We start from the raw sequence: 24565 nt of genomic DNA, 5'->3' as shown, positions 1-24565 counted from the left end.
TACTGCTTTAGCTAAACGCTAAGCTTCCTTCAATTGAAGCAGCAGCAAGTTCCAAAGACTTTATGTGGTTCAGTCTCTAGAAGCAGACAAAAGACTCACTGGACAGTTTGTTCTACCTGGAACAACCACAGGCTACCGGAGATAACAGACAGTCACTAAGTCAATGGAATCTCAGGGGAGTAGGATCATAGATGTCCAGGTGATCCAGAATCAGAAGTGTCTGCATCCGAGTATGCGGGGGTGATGCCAGTTAGTTCAAATGATGCTGAAGCAGGTCACACTGCAGCTGTGTCACTCCTAACTTCCAGCTCGTTGGTCCCAGCCACTGCGGCACACAGTGCTAATCCTTCTGGGTTGTAGGCTGCCTTCAGGCCTCCTCCAGGCCTTAATAAAGCACCACTGTGCTGGCACTGCCATTGCATCACACCTCTGCCTGCCATTCACTTCTAGGTGGCTATTAGTAACCACAGCAGGACTGGGGCTCAGAGGAGGCCAGGTTTCATGATAGCCTACAGGGTGACCCAGCAGAAGGAGAGGCGGAGGGCACGGGATGGTACGGACAGACTATTAAAGAAGGTTTTTGCTGAGCTGCTCTGGGTGGAGAGGAGGCACAGAAGGAGTCTCTGCAAGGGAGAAGTTTCTTCCTCTGACCGCAGGATGAAAATTAGATTTTTTTTCCAGCTATGGGGAATTCAGCTGGTCATTGTTGTCTGGATCTTGGATGAAAAGTGATGATAACAGGACTTCTGAATAATTTCTATTCAGAAATGTCAAAATATTTCAGTTTGGGTCCACATCCTGTGAGCAGCCAGATTGCCCCATGGGAGTGGTAGTTCTAGGCCCTAGAGCAGCCTTTTTTATACCGCAGACCAGCAAACCCATTCACACACTTTTGACAGACTGGCAATATTTTATTTGCATAATATTCAAATTCATTATTATATGCAAATAAAATGTTGCCAGTCTGCCAAAATATGTACCCCAGCCCAAACTCCCAGAGCCAATGTGAACATCTGAGTTCAGCTGCGGCAGCTGCTGGCTACATGCCCAGGGTTTACCACAGCCGTGAGTGTGGACGGGCAGTGTGCTGCAGCCCAGCACGGCACTGGTCCGCGGACCAGCAATTAGGAACCACTGCACTAGAGAATCCCATTGTCCTCAAGAGAGACATAGGCCTCAGCCAGGCTATATTGGCCATAAGGCAGCATGGTGGCTTAGCCACAGGGAGGAACTGTTGTGCATCATGGGAGATGTAGTTCCTTGCCATAGGGGAAGACAGGAGCACATAGCATCCAGAACTACAACTCTACAGAGCCACTGAAGCACCTCAGATGACATTAATGTCAGCCTCCAGCAAACCATTTCATTCAATGTTTCAGGTTGAAAGTTCTGCCACAATTGGTCGCTTCTTGTGGAAGGCTTGCATTTTGATGAAACCTCATCTTCTGCTGGCAAAAAAAATAATTCACACTCAGATAGGGATGGTTGAAAAATATTCAACGATAGGCATCAGAACTGGGAAAGACCTTTTGCTTCATCTAGCCCACACCTTCCTCCTTCTGTCAGCAGGCCATTTGGCCCAGTGAGGTTTTCAATGGCTCTAGCAATACAGCTTCCTTCTTTTCCTTCAAGAGACAGCTGCTCAGATGATGCCATTACAGCCTGTGTTCAATTTGGTCCCTATCTGGCAATTACCGGCCCACAGCCTGGACACGGTTGCATGTGGGAAGTAGTGCGTACCAGGGCACTGTTTCTCACAGGTCCCATTGGCCAGGAACGGTGATCCATGTCTAACAGGCACTGCAAATGCAAATGCCCCGACCTGTGGAAGTGCAGATAACTAAAGTGAGGGTGACCCATTGGCAGCTAATCCTGGCGAACCGCCTCCGGCTTATTGCCCAACCCTGCTATATGTACTCCCCCATCCCACTGAGAACAAGCTATCTGGCTCTTCATTGGGAAGACTTTAGAAAGATTTAGCAGGATACAAGTGTGCGGACTTAAACCTTGCTTCCCTCCTCTCCTACACCAGCCCTCTCCCATGCTACCACGTCTGCCCAAGTCTCAGTAAATTTTTACAAGGGAAGTTTTCTTTCTAGTGCAACGAAGGGGCATGGTCCTCTCCTCTTGCCACCAAGTTGAAAAAACCTTCTGCTTCCCAATTAACCCAGCGCTTTTCCCTCCCATGGGTAAGAAAGATTACCCTGCAGCCAACATATAATACTCCCCAGAGCATGCTCAGAGCTTGACAGCCTTCAATAGGTTAATTTTTCAAAGTGGTAAGCTGATATTTCTGCATAAAATGCACATCTGCAGGGTAAATGCTATTAAGTGTCAGTGAATTATGGTCCCAGAGTACGGATCACTTGAGCTTTAATGCTACAAGCACCTTAATGTTTTTTTGAATGAAGTTTCTACTAATTGCTTCCATATGGTTTTTTTTTTTAAATTCTGGGCCAATGTCACGAGCTTACAAGTAATGAGCTAGGAAATTGGACTTTATTGATTAGGCCAGATCTAGTACATAAATTCCAAACATGTTTTCCTCTCTGTGCTTTTGCATTTGGAGTTCAGGCAGACATTTGGGGAAGTCCCATGAATCTCTTCTCCTCTCTCTCCCCACGCCCACATCCAACTTTCTGGTTTGCTGTGCACTGGTGTATACGTTGCAAGTGGTAATAAGGGACCTCAGGTAGCCTAATAGGACCCATGTCCAGTGGCAGAGCAGTCTAGATTTTAGCATGTTCACTCCAGCAGATTTGAGTACACACCAGAATTCTGACTCTACTGTTATTAACGTGCAAGCTTCTGGTAAGGGCACCATAGGTCAGGAGTCACCAGGCAAAAGTTTTCTTCCCACCCCACAATGTAATTCTGTGCATCTAGGTACTGACATGATAAACAGGACTGGAAAGGACTTCTGAGGTCATAAATTACAGCTTCCTGCTATCACAGATAACCCCATCCATACATGTTTCAAGTAATGGGGCTAATCACCAGAGATTCCCCCAACCATCAACGGATGCATCCTCAACCCCCTCATGAGGTAGCTGGTTAATTATCCTCATTTTGCATCTAGGGTACCAAGGTCCAGAAAGATTAACTAACCTGCTTTCCATCACATGGGAAGCCTCCTGCAGAGCCAGGAACTGAACTGACTTCTAAATCCCAAACCAGTGCCTTAACCACATCTGCAAAAGTGACTTTATGAGTGCCAATATTTATTCCCTTTCAGTGACTTCCAGCTCAAATTTGTTCAGATCACGAGTCAAAGGTGGATTCCCACCCCTTGCCCCCGGCTACTAGTGTTGCATGCTCCATCTGGCTAGGAAAACCAGCCTGAGGGTTTTTTTTTTGCCTGCTACAATTTCACTAGCAATAAAGATACTGTAAGTGAAGATCAACTGAGAATCGTTTCGATGAACTAATAGAATCCAGCTCACTCTTCCATGGCTGCTGGGAGTAAAAAGTGTTTGTAGCAACGAAACCAGCAGATCTCACAGTGTGGCCCTGAGCATATCCTTTCAATAGGATGGTGCCATTTTTACATAGTGACTTGCCCAAGCATCACTAGGTTGAAATGTTGCAGCTACCTGCCATGGAGACGGCAGAACAGGATACTCCTCAAGATAAGTTTGTCTCTGTTGTTTTAGTGGTGAATCTCTCTGCTTCTCATCCCACAAGACCCTCCCTAGAACCATTTTTGTTTTCTGACCTCACACTATTCAATTCCTTTGGCTGGCAGTGAAATCTATGGGTAATTCTCAGCTAGTCAACTCTCACTTATTTGATACATGATGGCACTTTAGGCTTCATTCTGGATCAGGGGCAATAAGTTTTGCAGGGGACCTACTTCACCAGTTTTGGTAGTGGTCACGAGCTGGCTCTGCCCCCACCCTGGAAAAGGTGGGGCCTCAGATGGAAGGGGCGGGGCCTCCGCTGGAAGGGTTGGTTCCCTCTAGGTGCCGCCCGCCGCTAGCTGGGGGAGGTGACTTCACGCACTCTCCTGACTCCAAGCCACTCCGAGAGTGGGAGAGGGGAAGTGCACAATGTCTCTTGCTCCCGCCCTCACCCTGACAGGGATGTGCGATGGCTAGAGGGAATTGCCAGCTGTTTTGAACAGGTGGCAGCTTCCTCTAGATGCTGCATGTCCCTGGCAGGGGGAGGAGACTTTACACACTCCCTCATCCCCAGGCCACCTGGGACTTGGGGGTGGGGATTGCACAAAGTCATTCACTGTTCAAAAACACCTGATGGCTCCCTCTAAGCGCCACGCACCCCTGGCAGGGGGAGGGAGCTGCCAGCCACTTTGAAAAACAAATGACTTTGCACCCACCCCTGGTTCTTGATTGTTCTGGGAGCAGGGATGTGGCAGTGTGGGCCGTGGGCTGAATCAAACAGTTTGGCCGGCTGGATCCAGCCCATGGGCTGTATCTTACCCACCCCTGTTCTGGATTTTAAATTGCCCTCAATTTAGGGTCGCCACACACCAGGCCAAAAATAGGAATGAAATGCTACCAAGGTACAGTTATGGTTTATGCCTGTTTTGCACTGGTGTAAGTGACTGCAAAGGTGTGCTGGAAAGAGGCATATTCCCCTTATTGTGGGCATCCATCCTGAACCATTAGCTAGCCTGCCCTCACCCCCCTGCTCTGACTGAGGGCTGGCTGAAAAAGAGCAATTCTTTTTCACAACAAAAAACCTTGGTTTTGATGTTTGTTTTGGTTCCTATATGGAACTGACTGTTCATACAATACATACACAGAAAGAGCGTACTAACCAAACCCAGAGCAGGTCTACTCTAGGAAACTATGTCTAAATAACTAAAATTGATTTAATAACACCCAAAATAACCAAATCGAACTAGTGTGTCCACACTACAGGGAAGCCTTGAAATGAGTCCGAAGCAGATTCCATTAACGTGACATGCTACCTTGACTTAGAGCCCCAGGAAACACTGGGGAGTAATTAGTTCGAATGACTCTGGGGAGTAGTTATTTCGAAATAGCGGCACTGTAGCATCCACACTACCGCTATTTTGAAATAACTATTTCAAAATTAGCATTATTTTCTGAGGTAAGCTGTAGTACAGATTTTGAAATAAGCAACCTGTTATTTTGAACTAACGGGCATGGTAGTGTGGATGCTCCACTTATTGATTTGACCTCGGGGGTTATTTTGAAATAAAGCCCTAATGTAGACCAGGGATCAGAGAGTAGAACCAGCATCTGACGTGAGGGCCTAAGCGGGCTTTCAGACCTTCAGCAGTGTTGTAGGTGATTAGACTGAGTCATTGGGTTAGTGGATTGTTTTGACGGGTGTCGCTGCTTAGTGATACCTTAGTTGATGTGATTTGTTGTGGGTTTAGTTTATTTCATAACTGCCTACTGCAGATTTCCTCTTCTGATGCAGCTGTTACTGATAAATGTCAGAAAGTAGCCCAGCGGTGGGCAAATACCAGCCTGCAGGATGGTTCCAGTCCACCAGGGTTAGCCCCTGGTGGGCCCCCATACCGCTGCATCTGCCTGCACCGCTGCAGGTACAGATGATCGCAGCTTCCGTTGGCCTCAGATCACCATTCCCAGTCAATGGGAATGGCGATCACCTGTACCTGCGGAGGTGCAGGTAAATATAGCAGCCCTGGACTCACTGGACCATTGTTTCTGGTACAGTCTGGTGATTTCTGTGCCACTCTATGAGACCCAGCCAAAAAGTAGACCTCCATTAACAAAAAAAATGTTTTTGACCAATTTCTCATGAAAATACAAAGTTTTGATGAAAGGTGTAACTTGCCAGGTGTCCAGTATTGGCCGCGTGTGGTGGGGGCAGTGGGATTTAAAGGTGCAATAGTGCATTTGATTTTTTTTTTTTTTTTTTGCTCTACCAATTTTTTCCCCGCCATGTTTGGTATTTTTTGTGAAACTACCTGGCAACCCTAGTGTCAATTGCAAACACTGACAAATTTTCTACCAGCTCTCTATTAACAATTACAGAATGTCAGAAGCAAAATGACCCCTCCCTGTCCCTTTAAGAATCATTTTCCTTTGCCATTTTCTAGGGGGACCAAGATGTTTGGAACTGACAGCATGGATGGGGCAAGGGTTACAGTCCCTAAGCCTGAGCCATCCTCACTCAAACTGACACACCTGGCTCCTTTGAGACGCCAAAGAACTTGAGCACAAGTAAAGTTAAAACAGCAATGGGCAGTAAAGCAGAAGTGGGAGACTGCACAGAGAGCCTGCACAGAACCACTGATTTACTGTCTGTGTTTTTATTGCCAAGTGCTGAGGGATTACAGCTATAGTACATACAACAAACGTGGCCAGCTGACTTAGTACCATTTGGAGGCTAACTGTGGCACTGCAACAATTTTTAGGGTGAGGAAGCTAAGCTATGCCCCCCACCTTACCCTGTCCTTGCCCCTCACTGCCCCTCACAGCTGGGGGAAGCTGCACAGCCCTCGGCACAGGGCCTGTAGCTGAGCCCCTGGGCCTGGAGGCAAAGACCCCCAAAGGTAGTGGACGCCAGCAGCCAGGACTGGATGGAGCTGGTGATACGGGGATCCTGAGCTCAGGCTGGAGGCTAGGACTCTGGCATTGGCAAAAAAATCTGGGTGGTATTGCAGTACCCCTTATACCACCACTTCCCGCACCCCTGGAGACTTGCAAAAAGGCCATAGCATGCTGGAATCTGCAGCTGCACAACCCTTTAATTAAAGGCACAGGTCCTGATTCTGGTAACATACTGGTGTAACTGTCACTTGAACAGAATCACTCCTTAGCTCCACTGGCGTACCAGAGCGGCATCTGGAATAGAGCCTCTAGATTTGGAATTGCTAGAAAAGCTTCCCCGGTAGTTCTGTCCAGGTCACAGCTCTTTGTTTCCCTGTTATTGTTTATATGGCAGTAGCACTGGCAGGTGTGTATCCGGGCTCAGGGCCCCAACGTGCTATGTTTTGCACGAACAACAAAACAAGTCCCCATCTCAAAGGGCTTACCATTTCAGTAGGCTCAGAGGGGAAACAGGAGTCCAGAGATAGTGACAGGCCCATGAACACATTAGTAGCAGAGCTAGGAATGGAACCAGGTCTCAGTCCCTACTCTAGAAACGAGTTTAAGAAGAGCACACTGCCATTTAGAAAACTGGTGTTTCAGTGTAGACAAAGCCTGCATGTAATTTGGATTGAGGTGAGGGCAGGGGGGTTGATCCAAAAACAGGCAAAAACTTGATCTCCTTTCACACTATAGGCTCCTTTTACAGTGCTCGGGCAGTGGAAAGGAGTCTTAATGCAGGTATGAAGAGAGCTTTAATGTAGATATGAAGTCTCATGTAAGCAGTAACTTTGTCCAAACCTCTGGAATCAAGAGCTTTCTGCAGACAAAACTGGAAAAACACCTTTGCTGGTTCCCTAACAAACTGAAACCCCTGGGTGTTTCAGGGCTCGATGTAAGACAACTCCATTCATTCACGCAACATTTATGTCAAGCCTATTTTATTTCCACCTGTCCTCATGTCACTTAAAAGTGCAATTCGACCGTGAAAGGCAACTCTGCTCAATTGCCCTTTGTGCTTTGTGCTTGGAATCCTAATGACTCCTGCTCCAATGTGCTCAAATTACGGATACTTTTTCTTTTAGCTGCTAGCCCTGCAAATGTAAGACGTGTTTTAGGTGTGCTTGCATCCCCCATTAGTGATAGGTCCACATTCTGCGTAACAGGCTACTATGGACACTCTCCACTGAAGTGTTCAGTTAGCGCAAGCGGCTGAGGTGTGAAAATTGTGACTACAAGTCCTACCATTCAACCTTCTATCATGACTCAGGATGGGGATGGGGGGAGGGGAAAGGTTACCCAAGAGGCCACAGGGATCTGGGTCATGAGTTGGATTCTTGCCTTCTTAGCTATTGTCACCCTAATAGATATTCTACAGCCCAAATTTCACCCTTGCTGCTTACGCAGCATTGTCTTGAAGACTATGTCTAGACTGCAAGCCTCTTTCGAAAGAGAGCGTCTAGACTGCACGCGGAACTTTCGAAAGAGCAAGCCGCTTTTTCGAAAGAAAGCACCCAGTGAGTCTGGATGCTCTCTTTCGAAGAAGCCCTATTTACATTGAAGAACGCCTTCTTTCGAAAGAAGGTGTTCTTCCTCGTGAAATGAGGTTTACCGCTGTCGAAAGAAAAGCCGCGTTCTTTCGATTTAATTTCGAAAGAACGCGGCTGCAGTCTAGACGCAGGTGAAGTTTTTTCGGAAAAAGGCTACTTTTCCCAAAAGAAACCCTGAGTCTGTACACAGCCCAAGTGAAAGCATCCAAGACTTCTCTTTAAGCTTGTTCTCACAGCATGTGTGTACTTGCACACAGAACCGCTCTCCAGGACACACCCCAACCTACAAAGAGCCATTTAACATGTGGGGGATATAAATATGCCACCCGCAAACACCCCTGATCTTCCCCTTTCTCTCTCAGGCAGTTCTTTATGAGCAGCCTGACACCTATAAGCCCCTACACTGAATCCCTCCAAATGTGAGGGTGTGGCATTGCAACTTGGCATGTGGCTATTGGTCCACTCAGGATTAGCCCAGCCGAAAAGGGGTCAGGCCAATGTCTGGGTGGCCCTATGGGATACTGTGTTTGGCCTGTAGATATTCTGGGGCAAAAAAGTGGCATGCAAACTACTCACTAGGCTGAGGCAGTACAGAAATAAACAAACCCTGACGAGTTAAGCACTTGTTTATATACAGGGTTGCACCAGTTTAACAAAATGGCTGCGTCTAGGCTGGCAAGATTTTACGCAAAAGCAGACGCTTTTACACAAAAACTTGCCAGCTGTCTACACTGGCCGCTTGAATTTGCGCAAGAGCACCGACTTTGTAAGGTACAAAATCAGTGCTTCTTGCACAAATACTTTCACGCTTCCGCACAGGGTTAAGCCTTCTTTCGCAAGAATACTTGCGCAAGAGGGCCAGTATAGACAGGCACCTTAATGTTTTGCGCAAGAAAGCCCGATGGCTAAAATGGCCATCGTAGCTTTCTTGCACAAAATCTCATCTAGACTGGCCACGGATGCTTTTGCGCAAAAGCACTTTTTGCGCAAAAGCATCTGTGCCAATCTAGATGCTTTTTTGCGGAAATACTTTTAATGGAAAAACTTTTCCGTTAAAAGCATTTGCGCAAAATCATGCCAGTGTAGACATAGCCAATGTGATTTGAAACCAATTGGTTCATTAAGTTGGTGCAAAAAGGCTGTGGAGGGAGTCACACTTATTTTGACTCAGACAAGGCTTATTTCAGTTTTAAAAAAAAAGTTAACCTTAAGCAGTGTTCACATGGGAAGTTGTGCCCAGTTGAACTAATCCAGTTTAAAGAGGGAGTGGTTTACCTAAACCAATGTATGTTTGTGGGTAGACAATCCCTAAAGGAATCCAGATTGCCAAGCGGAGCCTGATTCTGTAACTTTGGGAAGATTTCACTTTTAATTAAAAGCCAATATGTTTTGCCAGGGAAACATTCCTGCCTGTCATTTTCATCCATTCCTGCCAATGGATCACAAAGACTGGTGCTCAACTTCCCTGAATTCAGCTTTTTTTGGCAGCTGTGGAAATTCCACTCCCTTGTCCTTGAATCTGGAAGATTTATCGTCTTGCCCGTGACAGTTACGTGTGGAGCAGCGGAGTGAAGGAATTCTGAGCTAAGACTGATACAATGTTGCTGACCTCACTGGAGTTGTACCAAGAATAGGCTGAGCCCCACTGAGAAGATGGGAAAATTCTACTGCGAGACTGAGAGCAGAGGAAAGAAGCCAAACAATCTCTGTGCATCATTGAGCACATCTTGGAATGCAGCATCTCCTGCCACAAGATTCTATCTACCTCTATATGGCCCCGATCCAGCAAAGCACGAGCTTATCAGCTCCGCATCCAGCTCCCAGCGAGCCGTCTGCCACTCTGTGCTGCTGCCTATATACCAGAAGCAGCAGCATGGGGCAGCAGCCGGCTCCCCGGCACTGGGGCGGCAGGCAGGAGCCGATACTCACTGGGAGATGGCTTAAAAGCTGGCTCCCGGGGAGGAGATGGCTGCCTTTTGCTGCTGACTGTATACAAGAGTCTGCAGCATGGGGTGGCAGCTGGCTCCCTGGGAATGGGGCAGGCAGCCAGAAGCACACTGGCAGCCAGCCCTGCTTCTAGGAAGCCAGCACGGAATTGCTAACATTTTCAGTGGCTACACGGTTACAATCAAACCATTTTTAAAAAATCCCTAATATCTATGGCATGGGGTGATTTTATTTGTCCCAAATAAGCATTTTCTCTACCATGAGGTAGTTTTCTTTCTTCCAGTGGGGCTAAACTCCACCTTTCCTCCCAACATCTGCTCCAAGTCATTTGCACCACTGGGAGCTGGAAGGTAATTGCTGTGATCTGGACACAGACTGTCACCCTGAAGCTACGGGGACCATAGTCAAGGATCCATGAGCACAGGAGGACAGGGGCATGCACTGGCTTAGAAAAGGTAGGAGCCTGCATTCAAGTCATGCTCCATGAGCCTTAGGACTGTGTGTTTTGCTTATCCCATTATAGCCCTTTGGATGGGACATTGGCTGAAATGGCTCCGAAAGCCTCTCTGGGAAGGGGGTTCCCAAAAAACACTCCGCCCACCCCTGAATTATTTTCTTACTGATTTTTGGTGAGAGCTTTTTTGGTGTCATCCCCCATTTTTTTAGCATCCATCTCATTTTTTTCCCTATCACCTGCAAATTCTGCAGCCAGCCCTTGTTTGTAGATTTCCCATTCCCACCAACTCCGCTTAGCTGGTAAATGGCAAAGTACTGAAGGAAAGGCAGGCGATGAGTCAGCACGGGGAGGAGGGTAACCGAGTTAGTTCTCAGCATGGAGCTGGGAGGGGCTGGGGCTGAACTGTTGGAAGTTCCATTATTGAGTGGAGACGTAAAGCTAAGCACCATTAGCAGGCATTGAAACAATACCACGGGACTGTCACTCCTTATTACAATCATCTTTCCTTGGTGGGGGACCACAGTCCGATTAAGCAAGATCAGGAAGAGACAGATCTGGGCTCTGTTCCCAGCTATGACACTGACATGCATGATTACGTAAAAGGGGCTCAGTTATCCCCCTTTGTAAAACCCAAGGTGCATGCTATAACCGTGCAGAAAACACAGCCTGTCTCTCCCTGTTGCTCAAAGAGCAGCAGAATTGGCCAGCACTCCAACATCATGCAGCTACGTAAGCCTCCAACTTCACATGTCAGTGCCAAGGATTTTACGAGGTAATCAGTGGATCTCTTGTGCTGTGGCTAATGCCAAAATGCTGGGAAGGACTGTATGGAGTTTTGAGGTAATAGCTAAGGGTATGTCTACACTACCCTCCTAGTTCGAACTAGGAGGGTAATGTAGGCATACTGCACTTGCAAATGAAGCCCGGGATTTGAATTTCCCGGGCTTCATTTGCATAAGCGGGGAGCCGCCATTTTTAAAACCCCGCTGGTTCGAACCCCGTGCAGTGCGGCTACACGGGGCTCGAACTAGGTAGTTCGGACTAGGATTCCTATTCCAAACTACCGGTACACCTCGTACCAGCGGGGATTTAAAAATGGTGGCTCCCCGCTTATGCAAATGAAGCCCGGGAAATTCAAATCCCGGGCTTCATTTGCAAGTGCGGTATGCCTACATTACCCCGCTAGTTCGAACTAGGAGGGTAGTGTAGACATACCTTAAGACTGCGGTGTTTAGTTCAAATATAGCTGTATTTCCATCCTAGCAGAGACACCGGAAATGTCACGCAGCACCCTGACCTCACTCAAGTTATAACCCAGTTTCTGCTCTGAAGCTTCAGCTGAACAAAGGAGGCAGGGTGTCCTAGTGGCTAGATCACTGCTACTAGCTTGGCTGGTGATACTAGGTGACTCTGCACCTTGGTCCTCCATCTGTAAAGTGAGGGCGATGCCACTGACCTCCCTGGCAAAGCGCTTTGAAATCCTCAGAGGCAGAATACATCAGAAGGCAGGATGGGCAATATTTTTGATGAGGGAGCCACTCCGAGATTTTGGTAAGTGGTCAAGAGCCACCTTTTCCCTGGAGCGGTGCAAGCTCAGGGTAGGGGATTGGAGTTCAGGAAAGGGTGTGGGGTCTTACAGGGAGGGGGTTGTGGCAAGGGATTAGGGTGCAGGATCCTGGAGAGGGTATGGGTGAAGGAGAGGATTCTGGCCTGGGGGTGAAGTGTAGGAGGGGGTGCAGGATCTGAGAGGGAGCTGTAACCTGGGGTGGGAGGTGCCAAAGGCTTGGTTGGTGACCTGGGACAGGGAGTTGGGGTGCAGATGCCAGGTGCAGGCTCTGGCCAGGATGGGCTTACCTAGGCACGCCCCAGCCAGCAGCCCGGACTCCCTGCCTGCGACAGCTCCAGGCTGTTCAAAGCGGCTGCCTGCTCCATGTGCCTCTCTGTGCCACAGGCTGGAGGTGTGGGGAGGGAGGGAAGGAGATGTTATACGCTGATCCCACCCTCAATGCAATCACTGTAGCTCCCACAGGCTGAAACCAGCCAATGGGAGCTGCATTGATTGTCCTGGGGGTGGGAGCAGCACGCAAAGTCTTGCCTCCCCCGCACAGAGTCTCGCCTCCCCCGCACATTCCACGAGGAGTACAGGTAGTTCGGAATAGGAAGCCTATTCCGAACTACCTAGTCCGTGCCGCGTGTAGCCGTGGGCACGGAGTCCGAACTAGCGGACATTTAAAAATGGCGGCACCTGGCAACATGCAAATGAAGCCCAGGAAATTCAACTCCCGGGCTTCATTTGCAAGTTCGTATGACTGCATTAACCACCCTAGTTCGAACTAGGGTGGTAGTGTAGACATACCCCATTAGTTCCCATAATAGAAGGACTAGAGGACACTAAATGAAATGAACAAACAACAGGTTTCAGACTAATAAATGAAAGTTCTTCTTCACACAGCACGTAGTCAACCTGTGGAACTCCTTGCCAGAGGAGGCTGTGAAGGCTAGAACTATAACAGAGTTTAAAGAGAAGTTAGATAAATTCATGGAGGTTGGGTCCATGGAGTGCTATTAACCAGGAGGTAGGAACAGTGTCCCTGGTCTCTGTGGAAGGCTGGAGATGGTTGGCACAAGACAAATCGCTTGGTCATTGTCTTAGGTCCATCCCCTCAGGGGTACCTGGTGCTGGCCCCTGTCGGCAGACAGGCTACTGGGCTAGATGGACCTTTGGTCTGACCAAGTACGGCCATTCTTATGTTCTAAGCTCAGGTTCAGGGTCTGGGATCTCACTGGACCAACTTGATATTCATGCAAACCTGCTCCTGGGTTCGCATGTGGCCTTTGGTGGCCAGGCTGGCAGCTATCCTGCCCTAGACAGCCGCATTCCTATGCCTAGTGCAGAGGTCATGGACATTGGAGGCCTCCCCCCAAACCTTGATGAGGTCCACGATCTCCGCACTAGACCAGATGGGCACCTGCCTCTTGCAGTCCTGGGCAGGTTCCTGGGAGCTACCACCTGGTCCTGGAAAGAGGCAGAGGGCTGGGTAGCAGCGGGTGGCTTGCTCATGCCGTGCCAGGTGCAGGGTCTGCTGGCTGGGTGCTGGCAGGCTTGCAACTGGCATGAGCACTGTAGCCAGACTGTGCCCCTTTAACGGCTCCGAGGCCGGGAGGGGAGCAAAAAAGTTTCCCTGGCCCAGAGTGGCCACCAGGGCAAGCTGGGAAGGGCTAGCCTCCAACTAGTTGGAATTAAGTGGCTACACAGCCCTTAATTCGAACTAGGCGTTAGTCCTCGTAGAATGAGGTTCACCTAGTTCAAATTAAGCACTCCGCTAGTTTGAATTAAGTTCGAACTAGCGGATTGCATGTATAGACGCTATGAAAGTTAATTCGAACTAACGTCTGTTAGTTCGAATTAACTTTGTAGTGTAGACATACCCAGAGAGGCTGACATTTTCAGAAGTGGATGTTCTTAAAAAAAACAAAAAACAAGAGCCTACCAATCATAACAAGCTGAAATCAACAACTTCAGAGCCAGATTCCTGGAAGGATGACCCCTCGCTCTGACCTATGACATCCCTGCAATCCTGTTCCCAACCTCTTTTGGCGGAGACTCTTCATCATACCAGACAGGGCAGAGATGCATGCATGAGGGCTTTTCTGCACATGATTTTTGCACAGTTTTAATGGAATCTGTGACAATCCCAGAAACAAGTTATCCTAATTGTTACAGGATTGACTCACCACCACAGTGCTTCCTGCTGGTCACACCAGGAATTAGCTCGTTTTATGTAGTGATTCAACTTCTGGCCAATGTCTTGGCTATTATTCCACTTTCTCCACTCTCTGGTTCTGGACCAGCAACACTCCCTGGACTGTAGCATCCTCTTTAGGATACTTCCCTCTGGCAGCGCCCACCACTCCAGTGTCTCGCCCTCTTCTTAGGGTATCCGCAATGTTCCATCAATACACCCGCCTCTGTGGCCAACTGCAGACCCAAAATCTAACCCTTTGCTTCAGGGGAAAGCTGCAGTCTGTACAGCCAAGCTTCAATGGGGCTTCGTACAGGCCAAGGGGGAAGAGGAAGGACCCAGGACTACCCACTACTCCGGGCGCCAACCCAGGGACTCACTGGCGGCAGTCTTGTCCTGCCCCCTTCTCTCTCCTTAACTGACCATGTTCCCTGAGTCACTTCCCTGTGGACCTTGCATCAAGGTCCTCAGCCTGGGAGGTATCAAGCCAGGACTTCTTTCCAGCTCCCGGAGCCCTGCTCCATGCAAGGTGCTTCTCCCAGGGCACCAGCCCTTCCCCTCCACTGGTCAGGAGCCAGCTCTCCTCTGCTCTGCTGAACAGCTCCTTATATCAGGGCAGCCTTCAGCAAGCAACCCTTTGATTGGCTCCCTAGAAGTCTCTCCCTGATTGGAGAGATCTGAGCGGGCTCCCCTTGGACTGGTTTTAACCCCACCCTTGCCACAGTGGGGCAAGCCTCCCCCTACACTAACGTAAACACATTTATATTGTTCAAACTGCATCCACTCTATGTGCTGTACCAATTCAGGGGGCTCTTTCCACCAGTCAATGCAAAACCTGCATGAAAACAAGCTTCGGGAACAGGGACTAGGGGGAAATTTACCACCCCACTTCTTTTACAACTTTGACCTTCCAGCTCTGGATACAAAGTGTCCTTAGGTCAGTTCTGGATTCAAGAATAAGATAATTAAGTTACAGAGTTAGGGCCTTGCAATATGAGGGACCTCTAAAAAGGAAAACTGACTCCATGTCCAATTTTATCAAGATTGTTTGATAAAAGGGAGACAAAGCAAAAAATCTCTCTAGACATTTTCATTCAAATACAACAAAAATATATACAAGTGGCTACACAAATACTCTTACCCTGCCCTTACCCTTTACTAACTGTTCGTGATTGACAGTCAGGAGGGTAGGGCAGTGAAAAAATGATTATTATACTTGTAATATTAGTATTTCTACTATGAATATGTCTGCTATCAGTCTCCTAAGGCAGCGCTTTGCTGCCCAGCTGCCACTAGTAAAAATCAGACTGCACCTTTTACTCCTTTAAATCAATAATCTGACTGCTGATAAAAATCAGGGAAGATGTGAGGCTGGCGACAGCAGTGTCTAGTTAATTGCTGTGATCTGGATACAGAATGTATCCCTGAAACATATATTGCACCCCGCTTGGGGGCTGCTAATAGCCGGACCACCATCTTTTCTTCACAGTCCAGCATGCTCAGTCATATAGTGCCTTCGTGCCTGCTATTCTCCATTTACTGAAGTGTTAGTGATCTGTCTTCTTTCGACCTGTACATATGTACAGTTGTGAGGTTTGGTGAATGCACCACTTTCTGCTTCATGTTCGGGTTTGCAGGTTACCAAACTCACACTGTCCCCGCCCCACTCACTGACTCTGCACCGCCATTGGTGGAGACTGGACCAATGGGAGCTGAGAGGTGGTGCCTGTGAGCAAAAGCAGCATGTGGATTCATCTCTTTCCTCTCCCCCCATCTAAGCATCTGACCTGCTGGCTGCTTCCAGGATGCAAGAGGACAGGCAGAGGCCTGCCTTAGCCTCACTGCACCATTGATCTGCCTGAGGTAAGCTCATGGCCCAACTCTGAGCTCCTAACGCCTGTCTGTCCCCCTAAGTATAGAGCCCCCTCTCGGACCCCAAACCCCACCCAGGGCCCTCACCCACAACCCAGAGCTCTTTCTTGTACCCAAAATGCCTCATCCCTGGCCCCAGTGCAGAGCCATCCCCCTCCTGCACCCCAACCCTCTGCCCAGCGTAAAGCCCCCTCCCATACCCTGAATCACTCACCCCTGGCCACACCCCAGAACTTGCTCTCCCAGCCCAGAGCCCTTGCCCCCACAGCACCCCCGCCCCTGCCCAGAGCAGAGCCCCCTCTCACACGCTAAACCCCTTCATGCCCAGCCCCATTCCACAGCTCAGAGTCCTCGCCCTCCTACATCCCAACCTTTTGTCCAGCCTAGAGCCCTCCCTGCACCCTGAACCCCTCGTTATTGTCCTTACCCCAGAACCCTCACCCCTCCCGCACCCCAGCCTCCTGCCCCAGCCCAGTGCAAGTAGTGAGGGTGGTGAAGAGCCAGCCACTAAGGGAGAGGGAATACAGTGAATGGGGGCAGGGAAGAGAGCCTGGCCTCAGAGAAGGGGCAGAACTAAGGTGTTCCATTTTGTGCTATTAGAAAATTGGCAAACTTAAATGGAAGTTACTCCTAGTCACATCCCTGAGAGCTGAACCAAGCTGCAAAACATAATTGCGTCACTCAGCTCCCTGCACTTTTCTTCAAATGTTGCCATGTGTTTGACAGCCTGGCCTCCCCCTCTGATTCCTGCCCATGACTTTAGAACAGCAAAAGCAAAGATGACGCCTGCAAGAATCCAGCCCAGGGTTTTACACGGAGCCCCATGCATGCTGGGAAAGGGTCTGGGGAGTGAGTCCGTGCTGTGTGGATACCTGCACAGAGCAGGCCTGGTCAATGAAGCTCCTGTTCATGCACCTCACTACAGACAGTGAATGCTTTGATGAAGTGCTCTGGGCAGTATGGTTCCTTCCTCGCTCCTTTGCAGGTAGGTAAATTCCCCAGGAGGAAGATGGGGATTGCTCTCAAGGCAGAACCCGCAGCGGGCTGTTCATAGACGCACGTGAAGAGTTGACCTCATGGATGCAAACTTTTGTTTTTGCAAATGCCACAGGGACATGCATACATCAACATGCCACTCACATTACATCAGCCCTTTCGCATTCTGAGTCCAAAGAGCTCCGTCTTGCTTAGCTGTAATCTCCGCTCTTCTCCCCTCCCCCTATGGAAACTTGATGCTGCTTTTACACCCCACAAGGGCAGTTAGACTTTTCTGCAAACACCTTGGAACAGTTAGGAAAGACCTGACTTCTGACCTGCCTAGACCTTCCCTGCTTTGACATGCATCGTGCTGAGAGCCCCCCTTCTCCCCTACCCACCCAGCCCCCCTTCCCTAGAACTCCTGCATTGATGAGGCAGAAATGTATGGCTGAGAAACCACCAGTAAATATTTTATCTTATCACAGGCATGTAGCTAGGCCTGTCCATTGTGGGCCTGCATGTCACAGTTTGAGTGTGCAGCTGAACCTGACAGACGCAGAGCTGGGAATAGAGGGTCTGTCTACACTGCAATCCAGAGGTGGGATTGCATCTTGTACAGACAAACCTGAGCTAGATTTCCTCTAGCTAGCTTGGGTCCCAGAGCAGTGAAGCCAAGACATAGTAGCTGGCACTCCAGGTCTGGCTACACAAACCCACCCAGAACCCTGGGGCTTTGTCTATACTACATGTTTTTTTGGCAGAAACTATGCTAATGAGGGACTCGTTAGCATAAGTCGCAATCTCATTAGCATATTTCCTGCCATTTCTTTTTGCGCACTGCTCCTGCACAGGTTAATTCTAAGAGTAATCACCCAGGTTTTGTCTATACTACTCGTTTTTTTGGAAGAAAATATGCTAACGGGGGATTGATTAGCATAAGTCGTGATCTCATTAGCATACGTTCTGCCGTTTCTTTTTGCGCAAGGGGTTTTTGCGCAAAAAGAAGCAGTGTGGATGGGGGTTTTTTTGCACAGAAACATCGTTTTGCGCAAGATCCTTATGCCTGTCCCAGAGAGCCATAAGGATCTTGCACAAAATGAGGTTTCTGCACCCAGAAACCAGCCAATGCGAGCTGCTTGTAAGAATAAAGAATCACACCTCCTCTCCTGGGCTCAGATATTCATAAAGCGCATGGCCAGGCAAGCAGGTTGGCTGGCTGGGAAACATTTTAAGCTTTGCAAGCAGGCAGGCTAGTTTGGCAGCTGACAAATAAGTCTCTTGGCCACAACCTGCTTCTGGCACCCCATCCCTTTCCTGCCCCCACTCTCTGGCCTCCCCTCCCCCTGCTCACAATAGCCAAACCCTCTGCCCTCTCTCAAATCCACACCCCCTCCCAGATCTGCCACCCCAATTTCTTGCCCCAGATCACAGTTCCCTCCTACCCTAGTTCACATCCCAAAGCCCTGTGCTCCAGTCCCCTGCCGTAGGTCACAACTGCCTGCTTCATCCCAACTCCCTCCCAGACTCCACTCTCCCTCCTGGACCTCAATCCCTTACCCCAAGCTCCCATCTGCACCCAACCTCAGTTTCAGCCCCCGCATCTCCACTAATATAATGGAAGAGTGCAGCCCTCGACCACTTTCCAAAATCTGGGAGTAGCCCTCTATCAAAATTATTGCCCACCCCTGCACTATACCCTGACAACATTCCATAGTAGCACAGAAAGATATAGGATGTCACGAGCACCACAGAGATGTGCATCAAGACATCACTGAGAGTACGTCTACACTGCAAGCTTATTTCGGAAAAAGCTATTCCAGAAGATCTCTTCCACAATAGCTTATTTCAAAATAGAGCGTCCACACTACAGGGAAGCCTCAAAATTAGCCCAAGGCAGGCTCCTCTAATGTGGATGCGCTATCTCGATTTAGAGCCCCAGGAGGCGCTGTGGAGAAATAAGTTTAGACTGGCGCTGGTGAGGAGCTATTTTGACATAGCAGGAGTGGAACGTCTCTACACGCTCTCTTCCAAAAGAGCTTTTTCAGAAGAGGCGTTATTCCTCGTGGAATGAGGTTTCCCAATGTTGGAAAAAGGCCTCCATTATTTCAATTTTCTTTTGAAATAATGCAATTGCTGTGTGGACGCTAGTATTGTTTTTCCGGAATACGGCCGTTATTCCAGAAGAACGGTGCAGTGTAGATGCACCCTGAGGCATGTAGCCATTTACACTGACTATGACTAGCCTAGAATAATTGTAGCCTGCTGGAGTGCTGCAAATGCTCTAACCTAGCCGCCTTCTTAAATTGCCAGGTCAAATCCCCAGAAGACCACATATCCATTTTTTTACCCCCGTCTTTTTTTGGAGCCCTTCCCTCATTCCTGCCTCCCTGAGAGCAGATCTTGGAGCCTGCATTATATTTCTTTGCAGTTAATAAGCAGACTATGAAATCATCCAGCAAACCACTCCCAAGCCATTTGAATAAATCGTGACAAATTTCCTTCATATTTACAACCCTGGAGATGGGGTAGCAGGCCTGAGAATACTGCTGTTATTGTTCTGTTCTTCCCGAGGCAACTGGAGTGAAAGGGGCCCAGCTCAGGTCAGCTTCAGGGACTAGCTAGAGGGGCTGCGGCCTAGCTTGGCCTACCAAACCCATGTTGCATTGATTATAGGCAGGAAGTGAAACCTGACATTGTTGACACCTAACACCACCTCCCCCCATATCCTGTCTCCTAGTCCAATGATGGGAGTAAAGATATTGCATTTTCAGTGGCACTGACACGTTTATACCTTTTAACGAAAGGAGGAAGCTGGGGGGAGTTCTTGGGACACTGTTGCAGAGGCTGAGGGAATACGGAACTCAGTTACAGCATTTCAGAAGATGGAGGGGATTCAAGTCGGAAGTTGTAGGCGGAAGGAAACATTTTTCCTTTTAATAACGCCAAAGGAATTCCCTCGCTCCCAGGGCTGAGGTAAACAGTAGTACAAAGGGGTGGGGGGAAAAACCCACAACGTAAGAGGGAAATTACATTAATGGAGAGAAAAAGCAGTCAAGTGTTCAGTTTGTAATATTTTCAGATGGGAAGGGAAAGGAAGCTACCCAGAGGACCATTTCAGAAAGGAGCCTCAGATGGGCTCCAGCTGGCAACATAACTGTGCTTGCTCAGCTTGCACTAAGTTCAAGAGAGGTATTCAATGCCTGGGTCCTCCATGCCACCCCAGTAGCACAAAGCAGTCAGAAACCTGACCTGATGTGCCAGCTGAGAAAAGTCCATTTGTATCACACCCCAGAAGCGATTTGAATCAATTGTGCTCAAATTTGAAAGGCACCCAAAGACACAGACCATGCCCAGAAAATTCCAGCCCCGACAGGAATTGGTCGTAAAGTTAGAGAACCTGGAAACAGGAGATTAGAATCTACATAGGAATGCTGTGTGAACCTTCCCAACTATCACCTCTAGGGGTCCCCACAGAATAGGTTCTAGTAGGGATGTTAAAACGATAACGGTGGAACCGCTGAAAATTTTAGCAGTTTTACAGTTACAAGTTAGCTTTACACTGCAGAGCCCACAGTGAAGCCTCCTGAGGAGCAGGGAGGAATATAATTGATAACATCAACCGATAAGCGTCAGTGTATTGGTTAATCAGTTAAACTCTAACATCCTTAGGTTCTACTTACTCCTGACTCAGTGTCTGGATCCTAACAATAAGAGCCTGAACCACAGGTCAGAGTAGGATCAAACCTGAAGCTGGGAGGAGCAGAGAAGGTCATAGGAAGGTCTGAGCCAGGATGGATACCAAAGGTCAGAGTTCAAGTCGGGAGTTCACAAACAAATCGGTTATGGCCCCTACAAAAAAGGCATACTGTTCCCGGTTTATGTAGGAAGAGAGCCAATCAGGAGCCTGTCAGACCCCTTCTGGAAGGACTTCCAGTGGTCTGCAGTATCATAGGTATCCAGCTGCTACTGGATAGCCGTGTGGAGCATTCTCCTACCTGGTAATTCTGCAGACCTGTGCTCTGGATTATAGGGACATATACTCAGAACACTTAGTTGATTGGCATCTGAGATGTGGGTTGTTAATGCTACCAGGAGGCTCTTCCTGATGACCTGGGGTGAGTTGAACCTCTGTTTACCCTTCTGACTCAGGGGCTTGAAGCCCTATTTCCTGAATCAAAGCTGGCAGTCCTGCAAAAAGGGATTAGAGCAATGAACGGAGGAGAAGCTCTCTGGACAACGAATGCCAGTTTTCAATGAGTCTTGGCACACCAGGGGAGTTCCAGAAACCTAGAAGAAAGCTAGTGTTGTGCCATTGTGATGATAGGCCTGTCAGACTCACCTTGATCCCAGGCAAGCTAATGAAGCAGCTGACATGGGGCTGGATTAATAAAGAAAGAAAGGCTGGTAATTCTGTGAATGCCAGTCAACATCAGTTAATGGAGAACTGAGTCTGTCAGACTAACTCGGTATTTTTATGGGATTTGGAAATAGAGTTGATATAAGGTGTTTGATTTGCACAACATAATATGGTCTGACGACAGGCTCTGTTTAAGCTGGAGAGCTGCTCCCTCTCACTGACAGAAGGTCCTTCAATTAAACATATTGTCTTGCGCTCCATGTCTCTATCAAATCAACATGACACATGTTAAATGGATTAAACGATGACTAACTGATCGGTCTCAGTGTGAAATTGTGAATGGGGAAGTGGGTGCCCTATTAGTGGGGCACAGCAGGGATCGGTTCTTAGGTGGATGATATTTCACATTTTTATCAGTGACCTGAAAGAAAACATAGAATCAACGCTGATCAGGATTGAGGTAACACAAAGATTAAGTAGAGTCATAGAATCCAGCCCTCTGCCCAAGGCAGGACCAACCCCAACTAAATCAACCCAGCCAGGGCTTTGTCTAGCCGAGACTTAAAAACCTCTAGAGATGGAGATTCCACCACCTCCCTAGGGAACCCATCCCAGTCCTTCACCTCCCTCATAGTGAAATAGTTTTTCCTAATATCCAACCTACACTTCCTCCACTGCAACTTGAGACCTTTGCTCCTTGTTCTGCCATCTGTCTGCCATCTTTGGAACCTCCCTTCAGGTAGTTGAAGACTACTATCAAATCTCCCCTCACTCTTCTCTTCTGCACACCAAACAAACCCAACCCCCTCAGTCTCTCCTCATAGGTCATGCGCTCCAGCCCCCTAATCATTTTGGTCGCCTTCCACTGAACCCTCTCCAATGCGTCCACATGCTTTCTATAGTGGGGCGGGGGGGGGGCCTCAGAACTGGACGCAATACTCTGGATCTGCTGGCGATGCTCCTCCTAATGCACCCTAATATGCCATTAGCCCTCTTGGCTACAAGGCTGCACTGTTGACTCATATCCAGCTTCTCACCCACTGTAATCCCCAGGTCCTTTTCTGCAGAACTGCTACTTAGCCAGTCAGTCCCCAGCCTGTAACAATGCTTGGGATTCTTCCGTCATGACAAGTAACTCATGAAGAGGACAGGTCACTGATTCAGAGCTATCCCTATCACTTGGTAAGCTGGATGCAAGCAAACAGAGTGGGTGCGTCTAGACTGGCAAGATTTTGCACAAATGCAATTGCTTTTGCGCAAAAACTTGCCAGCTGTCTACACTGGTTGCTTGAATTTGCGCAAGAACACTGACGTTCTAATGTAAGAATTCAGTGCTTCTTGCGCAAATACTTTGACGCTCCCGCTCAGGGACAAGCCCTCTTGCGCAAGAATACTTGCGCAAGAGGGCCAGTGTAGACAGGCACCTTAATTTTTTGCTCAAGAAAGCCCAGTGGCTTAACTGGCCATCAGAGCTTTCTTGCGCAAAAGCGCATCTATACTGGGCACGGATGCTTTTGCGCAAAAGCATCCGTGCCAATCTAGACGCTCTTTTGTGGAAATACTTTTAACAGAAAAACTTTTCCGTTAAAAGTATTTCTGCAAAATCATGCCAGTCTAGACACAGCCAGTGTGTTTTAATACAGCCAAAGACAAAAGTGTTCAGCTAGGAACAAAGAACGTAGGTCAGACTTGACTCTGTACAAAGTTTGAGGTTCATTCCAAAAGGGCTAATACAATCCTTGGATACGTGAATGGGAACCTGGAGTTGGGGTACAGAAGTGATGCTATGCTGGTATTTGGCAGTGGTGTGGCCACTGCTGAAATACCGTGTCCACTTCTGGTGTCCACAATTCCAGAAGGAAGATGATGAATTGGAGAGGATCCAGAGAGAAGCCACGAGAGTGATGAAATGATTTCTTAACATGCCTTTTAGTGATAGGTTCAAGGAGCTGAAATCCATCTAACTTAACAGAGAGAGAGCTGAACAGTCTGTAGAAAGGTACAACACAATCCAGCAGCCAGAAGTGGAAGCTAGACTAGTCAGACTTAATAAAGACGTCATTTTTTTAATAGTGAGAGTGATTAACCAGTGGAACTGCTTAATAAGGAGATGGATTTGTATTTTTTGACCTTTTGATGTAATTGCTCCTCCTCTCCCATTCCACTCCAGTATATTTATAACACCTTGTATCTTTAAATCAATCCTGCTCCCTTTAAGTCACATGGACTACAGCCTGTGAGAAAGGGCCAGGCCAGATCTTCAACTTGAGTACAGCCATGTGGCTCCTGACCAGGGAGATACATTGTTTTACACCAGATCCAGGTGGGGCCCATTTTACTGAAACTGACAGTTCACGTACCAGGGCTGCTTTCAGAGCCTCTATTTCTGGAGCTGTTGTGTCAATCTCTCTAAGTAACCAAATTCTGATTGAGTTGGGGTTGGTCCTGCTTTGAGTTGGGGTTGAACTCGATGACCTCCTGAGGTCTCTTCCAGCCCTATGGTTCTCTGATTCTAGGTCCTGGTCTACACTAGGGAGTTATTTCAAAATAACCCTCCTTATTTTGAAATAATAAATGGTGCATCCGCACTACCAAGCCCATTATTTTTGAAATAACAGGCTGGTTATTTCAAAATAATAACTCCTGCTTTCCTTGGGGAATAATATTATTTTGAAATAGTTATTTCGGGAGTTGTTACTTCGAAATAACTTCCTAGTTCAGACTTGCCCTATGACATTATGTGCCTTAAAACAGAAACCGGCCAGAAGTGGGAATAATCTCCGAGAAGCTCAGTTTCCATTCAATTGGCTCACCACAGCAGCTGACCTTTTGATAAACAGCCCTCCTTCCTAGTCAGGGCCTTTGCCAGGGCGTACGTTCTGGGTGATACATTTCAGTGCCTCCAAGCAATGGCAGGCTTAGTCCAGTTCACTTGCCTGCCTGGTGCTCTCTGGGTTAGTCTGCAGGTATGGATTGACTTTTGCCAGCAGCATCCCATTCAGTGGCTCCTTTGTTCACCTCAGGCTATTTCCCAGCCGCCGTAGGGCTGCTGAAGGGTTTGATCTCACCTTAGAGAACTTCGTGTTTTCTGTTTCACTTGTTTCTGTTTC

This window comes from Pelodiscus sinensis, chromosome 26 (assembly GCF_049634645.1).
Source record: "Pelodiscus sinensis isolate JC-2024 chromosome 26, ASM4963464v1, whole genome shotgun sequence".
Taxonomy (NCBI): Eukaryota; Metazoa; Chordata; order Testudines; family Trionychidae; genus Pelodiscus; species Pelodiscus sinensis.
Note: the sequence above shows the minus strand (reverse complement) of the source record.